The sequence below is a fragment of the Onychostruthus taczanowskii genome, unplaced genomic scaffold (genome assembly GCF_017590055.1).
Source record: "Onychostruthus taczanowskii isolate IOZ18803 unplaced genomic scaffold, ASM1759005v1 scaffold11, whole genome shotgun sequence".
Classification (NCBI taxonomy): Eukaryota; Metazoa; Chordata; class Aves; order Passeriformes; family Passeridae; genus Onychostruthus; species Onychostruthus taczanowskii.
The window spans coordinates 9,272,816-9,291,116 of NW_024497629.1; the positions used below are offsets into that span (position 1 = coordinate 9,272,816).

At 39.0% G+C, this 18,301-nt stretch overlaps 1 long non-coding RNA gene across 1 annotated transcript; it reads right to left on the bottom strand.

Annotated features, from left to right (window-relative positions):
* Positions 1-5,802: 5,802 nt before the first annotated feature.
* LOC121344094 lies at positions 5,803-11,264 on the bottom strand. Its single transcript, XR_005953789.1, has 3 exons — positions 11,164-11,264; positions 8,926-9,007; positions 5,803-8,693 (listed from the first exon to the last, which is right to left on the bottom strand). It is a non-coding gene; the product is annotated as an uncharacterized LOC121344094 (long non-coding RNA).
* Between the last annotated feature and the right edge of the window lie 7,037 nt (positions 11,265-18,301).

Sequence of the window (18,301 nt, forward strand, 5' to 3'; positions counted from 1 at the left end):
CTTTCTTTGCTGTCTTAGCTTGCACTGCATCGTCAGCTAACACTGTTCTCTTGTTTCCTTTCTTTTGCACCTTGTTGAGAGTTGTCAGTTTTCCTTACAGGAACAGCAGCTGGGCCTTGTATCTAGATTATAGCTTAATTTATTAAATGTGCTTTCTGATTATTATCAAGCTGGGCAAATTCTAGACTGTCTCTTGTTGATTGCATCTGTGTTTTACATGAAAAAAGTCTTGAAACTGCAGCATCAGTCTTTAAATAATAATAATGAGTACAGCAGCACCTCTCCTCATTGTTAGTTCCAAAATTCGGACAAGTATTTGCATTGTTTTGGAGGAGAGAGGGAAGGAAACGTGTAGCGGAATGGGACGATACCACAAATAAAAGGGATGGATTGTAATTCCCTAAATAACTTTGCTGAGTCTTTCCCTCCCAGGTAAACCTGGGTAATAAATCATCATGTGTAGGTAAAGGGCAGACTTTTTAATTTATTCCAGATATTATTGGAAGCATACAGACTTGAGATTCCCATTGTACAGCTGAAATCCAGACTTGTGTACCAAGAGCTAACTGCCCTGTTTTGTGTGAATGTGGCTAGATGACACGGCTGCTGAAAGCTCCAGCAATGCCAGCTTGGCCAGCTTTCAGCTGTATAAAATGCCAGAGTGAGAAGGGTGAAACGTTAGTACCAGCTCTGGGTTACTGCCATGATATTTTCTGCTACGCTGCAAAGACTCCATCTTCCTAGAGGAATGCTTTGTTGTCTTCTGCCACATTGTCATGAGGACACTGATAATAAAGTGTAGCCTGAAACTATGTCATCAAGTATTTTAAAACTTGTATTTCTGTATATGCAAAGCAGTTTAAAGGCAGCCTGTGTAGCGTAGGATCTGTGCATTGATATCGTGTAAGAATTTCTGAGCAGAGATTCTGTAAATGCCATTAGAAGTGGCTCATGAGCTTTTTTACTGCAAATTATATTCTTTGTTGTCCAACCTCTTTGCGTAGTTAAATCCTCATTCCTGTTGTGGTCATTGTCATTGTAAAAGCCCTCTGTAAGCAAAAGGACAGTTTGTAAAATCTGTTTGGAGGGAGAAGACTGGGGGTTTTTTTGTAAGCCTTGGCTTCAAATCACATATGGCTGCTCATGTTGCTGCTGAGCAGATGCTGGGTACTTCCAGTCTGTTGTAAATCTGTTGGAAACAATAAAAGAGGGTCATTACAGTCCTGTAAAAAGGAGGAAAATGAGAGGGAGAAGAGATGTTTGTTTCTATGCTAGGAATTACTTAAATTGCATTCCCCAGGGAAATCTGGTGTATGACAGCCAGGGAGTGATAGTTTGGTTTCAGCAGTAACAGCAATAACAACACTGTACATTATAGCATTCTTCACATAGCTCAAGGCTTCCAAAGAGATTTTGTGCATGTGTTAAGTGATACTGAAGCCTCTGTAGTACAGGATGTGTGAATCAGCCCAGTGAAGTTTAAAAAATACTTGTGTTTCTGTTCACAGAACAAATTATGCCAATGTGAACCAGGAGGCAGCAGAATATTTGGGCTATTATAAAATGGCAGAGCCAAGGTTTTGCCACTCCCATGCCTTCTGAAAAATCCAGCCTGACACAAAACCTGCCTTTGTTCTGTTAGCAAAATTTCATTGGTTTCAATGTATAGGTGACCTAAACTTCATTTATAGAGCTAATTTGATCAGACTGAAGGGTCTGAACAAGATCTTGCTATATGATTTAAAATATTTCAATAGTTACTAATAGTTTATTAATAACTTAATTCACCTTTAATGTTAGAATTAATCCATTTAAATACAGGACCTTGAGAACATAATTTTCAATTTTCATACACTGGGTCTTCAGTAGGGTTTTATGCAAACATAGGATACGCACCCACATAAAATATATTTTTATTTGGACACTTCAAAGTATAGATATTTGTTAACATGTAGCTATGCCAAAATGCTTCAAATAAATATTAGTGCTCAGTAAGGATTGTGTCAAGTGGAAACTCATGCCAGCTTACTGCTGTTAAGGTTTGTGGTTTGAGAGATGGTTGACAGTTTCATCAGTGGGAGGAACAAGAGGAACTTCTCAAGGAGTACCGGAGTATCGCCAAAGAAGTTTGTGTACAGTGGAACTGCAGCTAGAGCCAATTTAACTGACCCAATTTTTGATATTCCATTTTGTCCCTCCCCTCAAGTTTTATACCATCTGGGACAGTTTCAATATTGCTCAGTGGGAAATAAAATCAGGGCTTTTGTTAGGCCCGCTCAAATTATTTAGCAGCCAAGTTCACAGCTACTTTGCTGTGATACTTCCATCCCTACAAATGTGTTTCTGATCTTCTGGTTACTCTCCTGCTCTGCTTTGCTCTAGCTGTCTTGCATTGCTCTTCCTTTCTACCCTGTCCTTCTCAGGCTCTGGAGCAAGGGCTGGGCACGCTGGATGGTGGTGGAGACATTCTCAAAGGCACAAATTGCTCTCAGCTCTTGCACATTGCAAATACTTGAGGGGGTGGCCTGCACCCAGGTGCCAGGTGTGTAGGATCCCAGCGGGGACAAGATACAGCAAGATGGTCACTACTGAAAATGCTGTAAGGCAGGAGAACTGGAAAACCAGAACCTGTCAGTATTGAATACAAACACTGCTGCCTCTTGTTACTGCCTTCAGAGTGGGAAGGACTTAAGATACTTTGTCACTTAGAAGTGAGGGATGTCATGCGTGAAGGTCTGCGTGTGGTCAGGGCTGAAAAGACGTTTAATATCTCTGCATGTGCTGCTCCATTCTGTCCTCTACCGAGAGCACTCACCTCTAGTGAATCTGTGGAATATGCTTCAAAACCAGTAGCTTTGATAAATAATAAAAAATATAAATTTTGAGAAATAATAATATAAATGGTTCCTGTAGAGGATACAGCCTTAAGTGTGCCAGCCTAACCAGTTGAAGACTTCTGCTTCAAAGGGGGACAACTTATGCTGTGGTTTATGTACTTCAAATAAGTCTGGGGGAGACCCCCTAGATATCACATCCCACTCTACACAGTATGTTCATCCTGCTGCTATGTAGAAATCCAAATAAAAGCTTTCTCTTAGCTAGTTTCTACCCATTTATTTTTGTGTCAGGGCCGCCTTTTAGCTAAATCTTGTAAGCATTCTGCTGTCAGCAGCTCTGCATGGAGAGGAATCTTAGATTAACAAAGTGCTCCAGGAGCATTTTGTGGTGTGCAGGGATAATACATTATGCAGAACTTCAATACATCTGTAACAGTAATTGGTTTTCAGAGTTGGGTCCTAATGCTGCACATCCTCAAAGTTTTGCTGATTTTAATGAGGATTCAGTTCATCAGTGGTCTGCAATAGTTAGATTTGTATTTTGTCAGTGATAATTTGTCTGGTAAGGGAGGCAATTTTCTTTGGATTGCATCTGCAAATAATCTATTGCAAAAGGAAAAAACAACCGAGGAAAAAGGAATTGTTTTGGTTGCTGAATAGAATGATCTTTAACAGCATGGGCATTGACATTTGAAAGAAATAAACATACTTTCTTTTTCCAAATGGCTGCTCTTTATAAAAATGGCTCACTTGTTAGTTCACTGTCTTCAAAGATAAAAAGGAAATTTTGCTTATCTGTCTGGCTTGGTTGATGGGTCATTTGCAAACACTGTTGTCCAATTGGAAGTGGAGGAGAAAAGGCAGATGATTCTTGTCAAAGGTGCTTTAATTTTTAAAAGATGCTCAAGCTTTCCAAATGTAGCTTTTTTTTCCATCCAGGTACAAATATGAGATCGATATCAGCATCCTGGGACTTCATATTGTATTCCTTGACTTTGTAAATTTCACTTACCGAGAAAACCAGTCAGGCCTTCCTACTAATTAATAAATCACTAGGATTTATTAATTAGTAGGAAGTAGGTGCAGTAAGAAAAGTAAGAGAAAGAAAACACGTTGACTGTTCAGTGGATTTGTAATACTGGAATGTTTTGTTTTCCTCTAACAGTAGGAAATTGCTACACCCACAAAAGGTATATAATTTAGTGTGTTCTTCTGTTAGTAAACACCTCCTTCCTCATCAAGTGGAATCTAGAAACCTGTTACTGCAAAAAAGCCAGGGAAAATTGTCATGTCACCATGGATCTAATCATTATTGTTATTACAGTAAAGTTTCACAACCCTGCTGTGGAGAGCATGGCATACACAAGCATCCAAACCCTGGGAACTCCCACCTGCCATGCTAACCCTTTCATGACCAATGAGTTTTGGACAACCTTTGGTATCTGCAATGACAATCTAAAATAGTGGGATTAAGCCCATTTAAGTTAAGACAGTCAAGCATTATTTATGTAAAGGAATGAAATACAGTGTTCTCATGTACTTTAAAAGACAAGTAGAATAATGAGAATTTGACAATGAATTCATGGTTTATAGCAGAGATGGAATAACCCTGCAGTGTCTTTGTAGTTCTGCTGGGGACAAAAGGAAAAGCTATGTGGATTAATTTGAAGATTTAATAAGGCAACTGGAGAGAGTAGCCTGTTTGATTCCTGAACTCTGGAGCACCTGAGAGCACTCTTCCTCTGTTGGGAGAAGGAAAAAAGGCATGTTTTATCAAGAAAATCTTATTATTTCTCTGGTGAGAAAAAAAGCAACCACATGCACTTGTACTTGAAGTTGCAGTGGTTGTGATCTTTTCAAAGATCTAGAGATTACTCATTTTGTCATGATGAGCTTGTTTCTGAACTGCTGAGTTTGTACTGAAGTGCCTTAAATGCTTTTGAATCCTCCCTGGTGAGAATGTTGCTGCAGGGTGAAGTTCAAACAAAATTCTCTAGTGAAGGATGATGGTCTAAAACCATCAAGAAATGATACAGATTAAGTGTGAGAAGGCAAAGAAGGATGGGAATTTGGTAGCCAAAGTGATCCAGCGAGGCTGAGCAGAGTTTGGAGAATCTCTGCCTAACTTCAGAAAGTGAACCAAACCTTAAACCAAAATACATGGTCACATCTCTGAGTAAAAATGAAGCAAATGGGTCCTTTGGGAAAGGACATCAACCTTAGGGAAATACTTGGACTGCCACTTACTAATTGAAATAATGGATTTACTCAATGAGCACGGTGATGTAGAGGTAAAAGATGGGGCATGTTTGCATTTGCAGGCAGCATGGAAGTCATGCTAAAGCTGCTAAAGAGAAGTAGTGTGACATTTCCCTATGTGTAAGTTCTATCACTGTTTTTCTATTTGTGTTCATTATTTTTTTTTCCTTAATAACCAGTCCTGCTCTGTACAGTCTGAGTGCTGTTTGCCCATTGAGATGTTCTGCTGAAGGATGGGGATCCAAGCACTTGGAGTAATTTATCAAGGCAACCTGAAATCCCTCCAGTCAGCTAGCACTAGTGCTGGGTCTCCTGATGATGGTCTGCTCAGAGTATCACAAGTACTGGATGCTTCCTAAACTACTTTCTGAATTAGTTGCTTGATCTTTTTAGCGGGAATCCTATTGTTTAATTGGTAGAATTGAGTCACATAAACTATTTCCTGTCTAATAAAAACAGTGTCCCAAATTATCCCAAATATTGCGTAATTTTTCTATTAAAAAGTTTTTATTGAGAATGAAATTCTGAGATTTTGATTTTTTTTCTTTGAAATGAATTTAAAATTGTTAGATCTGATTCTCTCATTAAGCATTCTTGGCAAAATAAAAAGTCCTCAAAAGCTCTGGAAGCCATAGCGAAATGGGACTCTGAATTGCATTTCCATCCTCAAAAAGGCTGTTGGAAAGATAACTGTGTGGGAAGTGATCCACTGCAGGGAACAGTCATGTCCTGGCAGCAAGGGTGGACCAGATGACCTAATTTCTCTTTTCCATTGGAGTTGTCTGATTCCTCAACTAGTCATGCAATCACATGACTGACAACAAGGACAAAAAAATATGGAAAGTACATCTCCCAGTGAAACAAATAAATCCTGTTGTTCTTAATTCCATCACCTTGCAAGCACTGATTAATTGAATGCCATACAGTCCTATATCATTACGTTGGTGTTTTAGATGAAACCCTTAAAACTGACTTTCAGTCTGCTCTGTCTGGAATTCAGCACTGCTTCCTCAGCTGCGTGAGACATCTGCTTGGTGTAGTTGATGTGTGAATAGAAGCAAGGCTTGAGAAGAAGAGCTCAGAGAAGGAGTTGCAGGAGTAATATACTCTATTGCCCAGTTTTAATGTTACCCCATATAACTCATCTACAAGATTGTGGAAGTGCAGCACTGTGCTGACTACTCCATTATCATACCTTGTATACATATGACATGAGCTTGCTGAGCCAAAGTCTGCAGTTGGTTAGACTGGCCTTAAGATGGCTTTTTTTTTGCAGCAGTTTATGATTTAGCCATGACCTGGTTATCATGATCTAAAAGGAGACTTTTTCTTCTTTGTTTTTTAATTCCTTTCCCATCACTTGGTGCTTCTTGCTGTCTGAACAGGCTACCTGTTTCTCCCTGAGCAAAGTAGTCCAAGGTCTTGGAGTGTCAGATCTTACCTGCAATATGAAGAATTTTAGACTCAGCATTTAGATTATTATCAAGGGATAAGTCTTTGAAACACATTTTATTAACATAACCTCATGCTGTAGAGTTTGTACATGGAATCTTATTCCCACTTGGTGCATGCCATCTGTAATCATTCTGCATTAACATTATTCACGTCATACCTACAAACAAAACCAAGCATGAAGGGCAAGGAGGCCTGACCGTAGCGTTGAGATGATAATGGATTACAAGAATGCACTTAGAAACACCTGCATCTGGGTGGAGAAGTGAGGGTGTACAAGATAAAGAACTTTAAAAAGCAGAACACACAGACCAATAAAACACTTTGCTGTTTTGATGGAAACTACACAAAACCACTGGATTGTCTGAAAGAGGATGTTTATCCTTGAGATCCTTCACAACTCTGACTTTCAATTACTAGATGGATGCTCATCTAGCCATTTAAGATGCAGGAGGAGTTTGCCTCTCAGAACCACTTTGGAAGAACTGTGGTAAACACTGATTTCCTCCTCGGTAAGAGAAAGTGGAGTAGAGTGCTTTTTGCTAGAACTGTGTGCCATATACTTCCTATTACTGCAGAAACCAAGGGCCTCTGCAATGCCCAATCTCCTGACCTCTTCTTGTACCTTCTTTTTTTAGTCTTTTTCTTAGGTATTTTGGGTTAGAGGATGTTTAAAACCTGTCTTTTAGCTTGGATTTATTGACTACATATTTTATGGGGCCTTCTGAAGTAGATGCCTATTACAGACTTGTATGTACAAGACTGGACAAGTTGTCTATTCCTTTGGCCCTGGCAATCAATTCTTTCCTACTCATGTAGCCAAAAGGAGCACTCTCTCCACCCTGCCACCTGTGGGGCCAGAGACATGGACAAGATACAGGGATGTCAGTAGTTTTCCATGCCCTGCATTCTTCTTCTAAAGTATTTTCCTGTGCAAAGCAATCCCAATTTCTAAAACAATGAGAAAAAAATCTTTGAGCTCTTAAGAAATATAAATAAATACATGTGTATTATAAAAATATCATTGGTTAGTAAGAAAAATGCTGTGATAATGAAGAAGGTTTAACATTTAGAAATGAGGAGTGTCTGACTACTGAGGGACCTGTGTGGAAAGAATGACCAAAAATTAAAAATCTTACATTTAACAGCATATTTCCTGTCTGGTCCTGCTTGTTTTTTTCCTTTGACTTGTGAAGCTTTCCGATGTTTTCTTTTTCCAATTGGAGCAGAGATTGCTGCTGTTCAGGGAAACTGCCTCTGAGACCTACTCCACTGAAACAAAAGCAACTGGTAGATGCAGTTTGATGTATTTGTGTTTGGTTTTCTTCCTTGTCACTGAGCTTTCATATCCATTTGCACCCACCCACATCCAAAACTCCTGTTTGCTATTAGTAATTTGTTTACTTGCTTAATTTCAAAGATCTTTACTTTTAAAACTCTACATATTGCTTCTAAACAGTGTTGTGGGATAAAATGTATCAGTCTGAGCCTTACAAATGACAGCAATCCAAAGGCTGTGCTGATTCATACTCCCTGCCAGCAATGTCTGAAGATTTTCGTTAAATGGGGATTGCTGGGGTACAAAGCTCCAGTGGCAGCCTGTCCTCCTGGGCCATGTCTCCTGTGCTGACAACCAGTTGCTGCACTGAATACGTGCTCTGGAGGATCCCTCTGAGGTCACAGTTATGCAGTCAATTTAGTCCAAAACAAATCCATACTGCCATCGAAATCTTCTGCTGCCTCATCTCTGCTTGTCCCTAGTCCCCCTCTTAGGCTGGCATCAGACAGCCTGAATGCAAAACTACACACAGGGATGGACCCCTTTCCCTCCTCCCTCCCCTGCCCACATGCTGATCCTCAGGAAGAGAAATGCATGAGAGGAAAGGCCAGGAGCACTCCTCCTCCCCATGGCAATGCAAATTAGGATGGATGATGTGGCAACATAACAAAAACTCAGGTACAAGAAATTTAACATCCCTTCTTGTCAGACTCAAGGCAGGTTTGTTTGTCTACTTTGCGCTGTATTCTGGGTCTGGTCTTGTAATGTTCATTGTTGTCTCAAAGTGAGTGACACTCATTAGGCTGCATGATCAAAGTCTCTTTAGGAGTAGTATCTTCCAACAATGAAAGCTCCTGAGTCTCTAACTGCACAAAAAGAAGAGTTGTAAATAAAAGACAAAAATTAAGATCTTCACCAAGGAAAGAAGCTTGGTACCCTTAGCAGAAGCATCAATCCATATGACAACCCAGCAGAACACAGGCATGGTCAGCAAACCTGTTTTACTACAATTTCAGGTGTTCTGCATGATCCAGTTTCTTTCTACCTTCAGAAGTTGGGCTTAAGGGTAAAAACAAATTCAAGCATCAAAAGGCAAACCTTGTTTACAGTCCTCCTGTGCTTTATTGTGTAGGAGGCTGTTTCTGTACTGTTCCAGAATGAAATGTCCTGGTAGTGATGCCTGTAATCAAGGAAACAGGAGAATATGGGATTAATGCAAGAAACAAGATGAGCTGATAATTAACCACAAAAAATTAGTTCACTAAGTAAGTTTAACTCATTAAAATGAAACAATCTAGAGCAAGACTCCTATTTCTTTCAACTGAGAAATGCATTTGTAATCCTCTGTTTAAAATTATAACCTAAAAGATGCATCATATTCAGGAGAATTAAAAGGTGGGAAAATACTGAGTAATACACCAAATAGTTTCAGTTGTGCTAGTGTGTTTATACTGAAGTACATATTTTATTTATAAGTATTTTGTTACAAATATTTACATATGTTTGTATATATATATATATATATATATATATATATTTATGAGAATTGACAATTTGACTGTGTGTGCTTGCAGACAACTGACTCATGTGGTGTTGGAAATTAGTTATAATCAGATGCTAACAACTTTTGGTTACTAAGGACCTAGGCTGACCCCATGCCAGTAACCACACATCATTACCTCTGAGTTTGCAGTCCTGTGAGCCACTCCTGCCTTTGCATAACTTGGATTTCTGGACTCAAATGGGGACATAAAAATGTTGTTAAAATTTTGTACCAAATAGATTACTTTTATTGTGGCGTCTTGGTTGAAGATTGTTTAGAAACCACATTTAACAATTACTTGTCATGTTGTCTGGAAAAAGCATAAATAAAAGTCTAAATCCTTAGAAATAAACTACTCTTTTCTGGAGTTTTGTATACAGGTAAGAACAGCCAGTTTATTTATTAATTTAACTTTTCAAATAGCTCATTTGAATATGGTTTAAGTTATGATAGGAAATACTAGAAGCTTGCACAGCAAACCAGCAATATAAAAGCAAAAAACTCATACAAAATTAAAAAAAAAAAAACTGCTCACATTTACTTACTATCACATATGCAGTATCTTTGCATTAATAGGAGCAAGACAAGTAATATACATTTAAGGCTCTTACAAAACATCTCAACATTAAACTGTTTTTCTACATTGTATAAACTGCACACACACATTTATAAAGTGCAGCTGTTTGTTTATGGCTCCATACTTTACTGATTATGACTTTAATAGCTTAACATCATGCCTCCATTGCTCTTATCATTACACAATGCTGTCAGCCACTAACAAGGCAAATATTTTAATAAAAGCAGCTTAGTTTCAATAATGCTTTCAAGTCATAAAACCATTAAGGCTGGAAGGGACCTATGGAAATTACATGGTTCATATCTTCTCTCAGAGCAAGTCCAACTTCAAAGTTACATGTTCCTCGGGGCGTGTCTTTCAAACACACATAATGCTAAATCATCCCAATACTCTGCATAGCATTAAAAGCATTAATGCAATCAGTTGTTCTCACTAATCCATTAACAAATACATTAAAGTTACCCTGTGTTAAAACTTGCCACTATACTTATTTCATCTTACATAAACAACAGTGTTGCTGGTTTTTTTCCTCTAAAGTCCTTAATTTCTCTTATTTTTATACTATCTATTTTTTATTTTAGACCCCTTATTGCACAGTCATTAAATACAAATATATTTGTATGGTCAGTGGGGTTGGTTTTATTCTTGGGGAACTACCATTGCTTTCTGGAGATTGGGGCTTGGTAAATTATGCTTTAGACTATTTCTTAGATACTCAGAAAGCCAATAATCTGTATTCTCAAGGGACAAATACATGGATTTGTATCAGCTGTGGTAAATGAGAAAACCTGTCCAACAGCAGTACACTAAAATTCAACTGGTTTAATTTTGTTCTAACCACTTTAGTGTTGTAAAAGGCCCTGAAAAGTGATGTTTTCAGTAATTTCAGTATAATTGCCTCAAAACCAGCAGCAATGCATCCTTGCTTACACTGGCTCCAGCAAGTTTTCATCAAAACACACAGAAGAGCTGACTTTTGACAAAAAGGATGGTTTCATTTGCAGTGGATAGTCTGCTTGTCTTACTGATTCTTACTAGGAAATGACTCCTTCAGCAAGGCCCTGGCACAGACATCTGATCAGTCTGTGACCTGACAGAGGCACCTAAGCAGGATGGCCACTGTTACAAGAGTCCAGAGCTCTTGTGCAGACACTGCTGCTGCCCTTCCATGGAAAATGTAAGTGGAGGCCCACAGGATCCCACCACAGATGTTCACCTGTGTCTCAATCTTCCCCGTCAGCTGCCTTGGAGGAGTCTTCCAGACAATCCAGAAATCCAACAATGGTAGACCTCAATTCTGCATAACTATTTATGCCTTCCACTCCTTTTTTTCCCTGTATTTGTGAACACAAATAAATTTTAAAAACCCAATCAGCCAACAAAATGAACTGTAAGTGCACCTAAGAATTCAGTGTGATTTAATTATAAACACAAACAATGACAAACCATATTCAGCATCGTTTAACTGGACAAACTGGAACAGTTTTTGTGAAGCTCAAAGGGAAAAGAGAAGAAGGTATCAAGGAGACAAGAGCAAGAGCTCTGATGGCACTACAGAGTTTGGGTTTTTTTTTCTCTTAAACTTTTTCTTGGTCACCTTTTTGACCTCCTCATCTTTCATGGCCCTTTTTATCACCTGTTTCAGGCTCCTTCTTTGTCCTGATCCCATGGGTCATCTTTTCTCAGCATCTCAAATAAAGCAAGAAAAGTTGCCCAGTGTGGACATCTGACAGCAGAGTAAGTTTGATTCAGCTGAAGCCTGGTACCCAAGTAGCAGAGAACCAGAATCAGGCTTTCCCTGTGTGTCTTAGAGATATGAACTTTATCCTTTGAACCACATTCTTGATGATATTTGTCACACATTTCCTTAACAACTTCAAAAGTGTTTGAGTCCTTTAATTACAGTGCTGTTTACCTACTATCTTAACTAACAGGAATTTGCTCAGAACAGACATTTTCTCAAACACTCCCTTTATTATGTTTGTCCCCAAGTGCAAAAAAAATTTACAAAGAGCCATATTAACATCCCTGGTTATATATAAATCAGTATTCTTTTGAGAACAAAAATATCTAAAGAGTAATAAACAAGTATGAGTTTGTGTCCTAGATTTGCAGTAAACTCTGTGCCTGTGCTTTTTACTTTAGGGACCTTAGAAACTCCTGCCTACCAGTTCTTCACCAATAACACTTTTCTCATGTGTGAGAAACACAAGCTTGGTGTCACTTTTCATAAAGAAAAATACCTCAGATAATCACTTTAAAATGGGTCTAGCACTATGCTTGTTTTCAGGTTATTTCCCAGTTCTTTTAAATTGGTGTTTTTGGTCAGCAGGTGTATAATACCTTGAACACTTGGCTCTTGCACTGTACATCTAATATATATCACTGTCTGTGCTCTACCACTGAAAACTGATTCACACACAGAAAGGTGAGGAGACTTAGACAGAGTCTCTTTAATAGTACCTTAAGTTAGTTGCAGTTGAAATATTTTGGCCAGTGGTTTCCTTACTGGGCCCCATGAGCCACTGAACTCTACTCTAGAATCATATGAAAACATGGTTTTAGGTAGAATTTTAATAATAGAGTGCAATAAGTTTTCAGAGTTGACTACACTCCAGTGGTCCAAACTGTTTGGAGACTCCTGAGCTAGTCTGACATCTGTGATTACAGAATTACCAAAGTGCTCCCAGCTGCCTTATGATGGCCGAGCTGTGTTACCAGGGTGATGTAAGCTACAGCTCAATGAATAACACAGCCAGCATACTTACTGAGGGCAGGTCTCTCGAGGCTCTCTACTACCACTACACAGAATATACTTCCAACCAAACCACTGCAGGTAGGCCAGGAGAAGGATGAAGAGCCTGCACAGGTGTAGAAGGGAACATGCCTTCTAGCAGCACTGTCCTGAAGCAGAAGTGTCTCTTGGAAGTGCTCTTCTCTCTTGTCTTCCTGCCGTGTGCCCTGTATCAGATCTGGCTGGTGAGCACATCCCAGAGCAGTGTACTCGGGCAGGGCTGGGGAGTGGCAATTCTGAGTCACATTTCAAGCACACGGAACTGAAAGCCCTGGAGAGGAGAGAAATGAGGCACCATGAAAATGAGACATCAAAGGCATATAAATAAGAAGACACATTAAAAAAAAAATGTTGAAATCTCAGATGATGGGCAGGTGACTTGAATCACACACAGATATTAAGCAGTTCAAATGCAGCTCCTTTACCAAAGCTCCATCATGAGGACGGCCAGTCTGGGTCACCTGGACCCTGAGGGTTGGATGAAGTGAGCCAGTGCTCCTGAGCCTGACATCACTAGGCTGTCTACAAGTCCAACATATGTGCAGGTCCATTTTGCAGTGGTGAACTGCTGTCCCAGATGCAGGCTGCTCACAGAGATTTCCTTTTCTTGTTGGAAACAGGTGGAATGTGTGAATTATGGTCATATGAAGATTTTGAGAGTGTTCATAGACCAAAGATATTTGGTGAATTTTTCTTTGTAAAGAAATTATTTGAAAATTAATTCTCTTGGTCTCATTCATATACTCAGGAGAGCTATTTTGTCTGAGAAAAAGCTGTGAGGACTTGGATCCAGACTGCCTGCTCAGTGCAGGCACTTACACCTATTCAGAGTGTAAAGTACTTGCTAGCCTGGAGCAGCAAGGCTTCACACATTGCTCAGATCAGTGAGTCGACAGGGTCAAAAATAAGTAAGGAGAATGAAACCTCTGGACTTGTTGATAGCTTGTAGACTCCAGCATCTCGGCAAAAAACTGCCTCCATTCCTCCAGTTCTGAGGTGAATGGGTGGGTTCATTCAATCAGTGGTGCAATTTAGGGTAATTCTGCCCTGTCCTGCTGCAAAGTCACCAGGTCACTACACGAGATCCTCTTGTCCTGACAATTTAGGGTAATTCTGCCCTGTCCTTCTGCTGCAAAGTCACCAGGTCACTACACGAGATCCTCTTGTCCTGATCTTTCCCCTCTATTGAGACTTTAAGATAGTTTCTGGAGGAGCATTAACACAAAGCACACAACTTCTCATTTTACAGAAGGAGAACTGCTGCAACATCTCATCACAGCAATTTTTTCAAGAGCATCTGCTTCTGCAGGAGGCTCGGGGCTCCAGTTCTCACTGTGGAACCCAGGGAAAATGCAAGGTCTTATTTGGTTGGCTGAGGCATTTATCTCTTTTCAAGCGACTCTTAATGATGCCTCATTCACTCACAAGTGGTCTGCTACAGCTCTAATTAGGAATAGCAAGCAAAATCCAACACTACATTCCATGTATTCCATAAATTGCTCCATATTTGAGGTATTGCCAAAAAACCCTAGAAGGCACAAATCCATTCCAGCACAACCTTTTTCTAGCCCACTCTTTTTCTGTTTCTTTGTAATACAGATGGTACAAAATTCAGTACATGAATTTTCCATAGCATGTTGCAGCCTCCACTTACACTTAAATCCCATATTGTCAACCTACCTTGCAAGGGAAAAAAACCCAGAAGTACCACCCCAAAAGAGTTTAATTTGTCTCTTTCATACTATTCTAAGCCTAAACAGGAACTCTTCATATGCATATAAAGACATAGTACATATACACAGACAAATGTAGAAGCAAAGAAGTCTGCATAAGGTAGAATGCCAGCAGATCCTTCCAAACCCAAACATATGCAAATTTAGTCAGTTAAATGTTTTGGGGTGTTTTGTTTTGGTTTCTTTACTATGGTATGTGTCCAGTTGTCCAGCTGCCAGGTTTTGCTTAGACTGCTGGACTATACTGGCAGTGAGTTCCCTCTGCATCTCGTACACCAAAATAGTACAGCTGGAGACTGGCCCACATTTCATTACTTTCCACAAGGTCCACATTTGCTGCCTTTGTATTAACAATACTCCTGGAATAATGTCTCGTCCTAATGTCTGATCAAAAATACTGCCCAGAAGAAACACATTTTACCTTGTGTTTATATTCTCTTTTCTTCTATTAAATTCCACATCAAAGAAGCTTTTTGTAGGAGAGAAAAGAGAATCAATAAAAATATCTGATGTCCTCTGAAGAGCAGGAATTGATACCAGAGATGTTGACATCCACCAGTGTCTGAGACAGCTGTTGGGTGGGTAAGAGAAATCACCAGGATATATGTTAAATCTTCAGGATGTATTTTAGAACCAGAACACAACAATACCAGGGAATTTGACATTAGGTCCAGTGGTTTTTTTAGTTTTTTTGGGAGGGGGGGGTTGGCTTTTTTTTTTTTTTTGGTTGGTTGGGTTTTTGTTGTTGTTGGTTTTTTTTTTTTTTTACTGTAGCCATGAGTGTTACCAAACAATTGCACTGATGAAAAGAAAATCTGATACCAAATAAACAAAGCAAAAAAATTTATTCTTTAAGCTTAAAAGGAAGTATGCTGCTCTGTGGCATTCACAAATATTTGTAAACGTGATCAAGCAGAAGAGAATGTGTCTCTCCATTATACATTGCAAGGTCTTTTCAGACCAAATTTTGTGAAGCGTGCTCAGAGGAACCTGAAGCCACATGACCTGTTAACATTGATGCTAACAGAACTGTCTAAATTACAAAAAGTGATTTAGGATGAGTTTTAAAACTGCATCTTGCTTCCATTTAAAGCATTGTCACAGCTCTTGTTCTCTGAACAGGGCTGGGATGCCTGTGAAAGTATGAACCATCTTGCCAGAGTGTATCCACAGATGTCTGTAAAGGTGAGAAAGGCATGTGTGAAATACCCAGGAAATCATAAAGTTAAGTGGTTTCCATTCATCATTTTGCTGTGGAACACTAAAAAACTCTGGAAAATTCCTGAATGGCTTTGCCAATGACACCTGGTGAATCTTAAATATGTATGTCCGGTAGTAAGATAGTAGTAAGCTTTAAATATGGAAAGGTGTTTTCTGTTTCTCTTAAGATCCCTATTAGGACAAAAGTGTACCAGTCAGATGGCAGAAGTATCTTCATTATTTATACATAAACATGTGCCACCTTTCCTAAAAACTGGAAAGGAAGAGATGGAAGACTGGCAGCACCATCTCCTGGCAGATAAAAGAAATGGGGACCACTTTCTGTCAGAAGGTAGGGCCCAAGTAATTTCTTTGTGGATTTTAAAAGGCTGTAGCAGGAAGTAACTTCACAAGAGTATATTCCCTCCCTAAGAAGATTAAATTTTATATGCTTCAGGGAAGAAAAGCATTATGTGTTATTATAATTATAGAGAACATATGCTCACAATAATGAAGAACAAATTCAGATTGCTTCTGCCTTTAAAAAGCTCTCTCATGTTAGTCTCTGCTTTCCTTTGTGATGCAGTAATAGCAGATTTCAAAACCAGCACAGCAGGCAAGTCAGTCCAGTTGCAGCATATTTGTGTAGTCCTGGAAGACCACAGGAGACCACAGAAGTTCCTCAAAGTCAGAAAATAGTGGAATATGTATATTTCAAGAGTTGTAGCCGAATTTCTGTCTTTCTGAGTAAGTAGGGGAAATGTTGGGAAATCATTGGATCACTAATGTTGAAATGTTGGAAACTCCTGGATCACTTATGTGGAGTGCTATTTTACATATTTTGAAAGTGACAATAGGCCAAATAGAGCTAAGTAAGGGTGAGGCCTTCAAAGTAATGAAATGCTGTATGGGAAAGAAAAACATCTATGGAGATAAAAGAGGAGACTATGTCAGATGACTTGGTGAAAGACAGACATGGAAGAGAAGAGAGGAGGAAAAAGAGGTAAGGAAGAGAGGGATTACAGAAACTTCAGAACTGGCATGCCACAGAAGTCCAGATCTCATTTAGCAGCAAGAGGGAGAAGACAACCTCAGCAATCAGGCCGAAGTATACCAGTCTTCTACCTGTCAACTCTGGCAGACCTGTTCTTGCTGCTAGGTCCCCTGTTCCATGGTATGAAACAAACACAAAACCCTCCTTGTGCAACATAAACACAGAGGATGTTTTGGTGTTGGGTTTTTTTTTTCACGTTTTGGAGGTTATTTCACTTTGAGAAGCTCCCAGGTGCTTTAAAAGTTTTGTTTTGGTTTTTTTTTTTTTTCTTTCTGCAGATGAACATGAAAGTGGAAGAGATTTATGAATATATTCATCCCCTCCTTCTCCCAAAGTATGAACACTTCTTATAAGACACTGCACTTCACAGGACTTTGCCCAGCATAGATTCAAAAGCCACATGTTATACAGGTTTCAATAATTCCCATGGGAAAATATGCAGCTTCATGAAGCCGACATCTCCCACATGGGTGGGGAGGAGCTCTGCTTATCTGTTAGCTCAGAGCCAAGATCAGGACTTTTTCCTCGGGGGATCATTTACGCTTCAAACATTCACAAAACAAAGGTAATCCACCATCTTCCTCCAGGGCATGCCACAGAAGCCATCTTCCTTTCCAAAAAACCTACTAAACTGTATATTTTATGAATCACTCTGGGTAGTGGGTTTACCTCTTTTACCAAACAATTGTTCCTAAAGGAACCCTTCCTTTAGGGTCAGTTACCCAGCTAGCTGTCACTCCACATCTCCAGCTTTTATTATAACACAGGGAAACACATTCACTGCCTACATATATAAAATCCTTTTGTTTCTTTTCTTTTTATTCAATGTGCTGTATTTGTGCTACTCCTCACCAACACACTATGTGCTGTTTCCCATTAATTTCTAATTATATCCTATCTATTTAGCATATGTTTTTTTAGTCCATACTCATATTAATAAAATGGCTCAAAGTCCTTACTGTGGGAAGGAAAGAATGCATTTCTACTAATACCGAGTATCAACACCCTCCACAAGTGGTCTTGTACTGGACACAACATAATATATTTATATAAACAAATTAAGATTAAAAAAAAAACCCACACTCAGACACGCCATTAAACTAATCTACTGATGCCAAACAAATTATTGTTATTAATGTGGAATAAACCATATTACTAAATCAGTGACAATTTTCATAATTACTATATACTGTTATGCTATTATTAAATAGCAATAGTCTCAACACTTTAACAACTCCATTGTGGTGGGCTCTGTCAAAACCCAAAGCACAGTTCTATAACCCTAAAAATATTTACAGGCAACAACTTTTGTTATTAAAGTGTGCTTGTGAGATAAGAAGTAAATGGAAGAAAAAAACCTAGTCAGTGGGAAAATTCAAGTAATAATAGAAAAAGAAACTTTTTATCTGGCTTTCTGTATCTTCCTTCACAAGTTACAAAATAATGACAGATAGAATAGTCTATCCATGGGTAAAAACATGGATCTGTACTGATACCTCTGAAGTCCAATATGTGATCTGGAAATTGGGATAAATTCACAGATAGAACCATGCCATTCCAAAAAGTTCAATCT